The 3568-nt window shown below is 46.8% G+C and overlaps 1 pseudogene; it reads left to right on the top strand.

Annotated features, from left to right (window-relative positions):
* The first annotated feature begins 744 nt into the window (after window positions 1-744).
* Window positions 745-3568, top strand: part of LOC109394974 (translation machinery-associated protein 7 pseudogene) — a 13370-nt pseudogene continuing 10546 nt past the window's right edge.

The following is a 3568-nucleotide window of genomic DNA, read 5'->3' as shown; positions in this document are numbered from 1 at the left end:
TCTTCCAGATCCTTGTTATCTTTACATTTTAAAGTATATGAATGTACTATTTATTTGAAAAAACACTAAATTAAATCAAAATTTCAAAGGATGAAATACAAATCAATAGAAATAGAAGTTGTACTATTTCCTCTCACATCCCCTTCTGTAAGCTCCTGCTCAGCCTTTGGGACTGTAAGGAGCCTTTGTCCCTGGGGGACAAGGAGCAGGAGACAAGGGAGTGTGTTCTTCCCCCAATTCCTGCAGGGCAGCAGCCGGCAACCCTGGACCCGCAGGGGCCCGCAGGGGCCCGCGGGGAGGGTCTTTCTTAGTCCCAGGCAGAGGCTCAGCGCAGCCGTGCCCTCGCCTGCCCGCCGCCCACCCCCTGCCGAGCGATTGGCCGGGACACATTCCTGCGCTGCCTGCTGCACGCCCGGTGACTCACGGCCCAGGCAGCCCGGGAACGCCCGGCCTGGTCTTCGGGGCCGCAGCCGCTGGTTTTCATATTTGGAAACTCAGCCGCCTCCGCTCCAACCAACCCCATCTTCTGACTGGTCCCCAGCAGGTGGGGGAAGGAGGGCTGGGAAGCATTAGTTAGACAAGAACCCTCTCTGGATCCTCGCTCCCTTATCCCCAAATGCCTGAAAACCAAATGTACAAGATGGCAAAACCCGTCCTGAGCGGACATGAGACTACGCTGTAGTCTTTATCCCACCGAATGTGCACCACACAGGTTTTCCTGAAGAAATAAATGTACAGGTCTGATCACAGGAGGCTGTTCCAGGTCCCTGGGAGACACTGTGTCGCCTACAAGTCAGGAGCCGAATTTCCTTTCTGAAATCTCAAATTCTGAATTCCAAAACCCAGCTGGCCCGCAGGGTTTTAGGTAAGCGACTGTGGATTTGTGTTGTGCCTACTTTACTGAGCAGAGTCAGGGCTCAGAGAGGTTGGTCACAGCTGGGAATGGGCTGGTGGGCCTACTAAGTGAGTTAGACTCCCCCACCCTCGCTGTCCCAATCCCCTCTCCTGACCTCCTCTGGGGAGCTTTTCTTCTCTACCCAGATATCACCCTATTTGGCAAATAATGGCCTTTCCCTGTTGCGTCCCAGAGCCCAGCCCAGTGCCCACCACTTATGGGCACTTGTTGGGAGACAAGAGAATATGGTGACTGCAGCTGACCCAGGGCTCCCACTACTCAGGACCCAGACTTGGTTTGGCCATTTTTCAGCTGTGTGACCTTGGGCAGGTTATTTATCCCTCTGTAGCTTCATCTGTAATGGGGCATAATAATAATAATACCCCTCCCATAGGGTTGGTGTGATGATTAAGGCTGTCAGCTAAAATGCAGGACACCCATATTGCATAGGACAAACTTATGCTAAAAAATTATTCATTGGGCTGGCCCAGTGGCGTGCTAGTTGGGAGTTGGCTTGGGACGCCAGCTCTGAGCAGCAGGGCCCGGGTTCGGATCCCGCATTAGGGCCAGTGACACTGCGCTCTCTACAGCTAAGATGGTAAACAACAGCTCGATCTGGAGCTGGGTTGCTGTGAGTCGCCAGAGATGGCGTAGGCTGCAGTGGGGCTGGCCGGCAGCTGGCGTGAGCTTTTGTGAGCTGTGGTGAGCCGCTGTGAGATGGCTGTCCAATGGACGGCGAGTGACTGCCTCACCTGGGAAGAGAGCAATGATAATACCAACATGGGCCAGTGAAGCGACTTCCTCCACAACTAGACTGAAGAACAAAAGGACAGCAACTTGTCTGTTCCCCTTCCTTGATTCCCCAATAAAATCTTAAAAAAACCCCACAACTTATTCATTGTTTACCTGAAATTCAAATGTAACTAGGTGTTCTGTAATTTTATTTGCAAAATTTGGCAACTTTAGCCTGGCACAGAGTAAGTCTCCAGTATATGTTAGTTGGTATATTAGTCATAAATGTCAAATAACACAGGAGGCTTTTTATCATACTATTTGTATGGGCCTAATCTTCCCTACTAGATTCAAAACACTTCAAAAGCCTTTATTCACACTTTCATTCACTTACAGTTATTTATTGGGCACCTACTATTATGTATTGGGGAAGTCAGAGTTCCAAGCTTTGAGGATAAAGCAGTGAATCAGACCTGGTTCCCGCTTTCATGGAACTTCCAGTCTGTCAAGGAAGATGAATATTAAACACCAGTTACACCAAATGATTAATAACCATTGTGACAAACCCTGAGGAGAAGTCCTAGCTGCCAGGATGGTCTATGACAGCGGTTCTCAACCTGTGGGTCACGACCCCTTTGGGGCTCAAATGACCCTTTCACAGGGTCGCCTAAGACCATCAGAAAACACATATTTTTAATGGTCTTAGGAACCAAGGCACTGCTCCTCTGTCCGTCTCCATGCTTCAAGACAAAATTTCATTTATTTGTAATTAGAAATAAATATTTCACAATATATAATTACATATTGTTTTTGTGATTAATCACTATGCTTTAATTATGTTCAATTTGCAGCAATGAAAATACATCCTGCATATCAGATATTTACATGACGATTCATAACAGTAGCAAAATTACAGTTATAGAGTAGCANAGACACAGGTGAAGGGAGGCCAGGATAGAACACAGGGGCCAAAGGCATCACCGCCCCAAACCACACTCCTGGACTTGCCTGTTGGGCTCAGGGAAACTCCACATGAACACATCATCCTGTCATCCACCCTGGAGCTCCCAAAATTTAGGGAGGTGTGGACTCTGGGTCATGCTAGAGGGCCAGGAAAGTCTGACCATGCCGCTATGCCCCTGGTGGACCCTCTGAGCCTCATGGTCCCCCATTTGTTAGGGGATCTGTGTCCCCAGGATGCCAGAGGAGCAGGCTTTTAACAGAGCTTCTACAAAGCTCAGGATGGCTGGATAGGCCTGAAGGATTAGGTAGGGCTGATGGGGAGGGAGATGAAGGCTCAAAGCAGGCATCCCCAAGCTTTACTAATCCTCTGTCAGCAAAATAATTTGAGGATGTATCCAATGTATTGATTTACTCATTTGTGTCAGAAACATATACTATTACACTAATATATTAGGCCCACTATAAAATATATGTAAAATGAAATATCAAATATGTAAAATGAGGTATCAAAACAAAACAAATTACAACCCATCCACACAATGGACTACTACTACTGAGCTATAAAAAAGAATGAGGTCTTGTAACTCAATAAGAAGAAGATAACTAAATTTAAAAATGGACAATAGATTTGAATAGACATTTTATCAAGGAAGATATGTGAATGGCTAATAAGCACATGAAAATGCTCAATTTCACTTACCATTAGGGAGATGCAAATGAAAACCATAGAAGATACCCCTTCACACCTCCTAGCATGGCTACAATGAAAAAAATAAATAGTAAGAAGTGTTGTTGAGGATGTGGAGAAATTGAAACCCTCATACATTGCTGGTGGGACTGTAAAATGGTGCAGTGCTTTGGAAAACAGTTTGGCAGTTTCTTAAAAATTAAGCATATGGGCCGGCCGAGTGGCGCATTGGTTAAGAGCTGGCTTGGGACACCAGAGGGCCCCGGTTCGGATCCCACATATGAGGGCCA

The sequence above is a fragment of the Hipposideros armiger genome, unplaced genomic scaffold (assembly GCF_001890085.2).
Source record: "Hipposideros armiger isolate ML-2016 unplaced genomic scaffold, ASM189008v1 scaffold_447, whole genome shotgun sequence".
NCBI lineage: Eukaryota > Metazoa > Chordata > Mammalia > Chiroptera > Hipposideridae > Hipposideros > Hipposideros armiger.
This window is presented reverse-complemented; position numbering and strand designations above follow the sequence as displayed.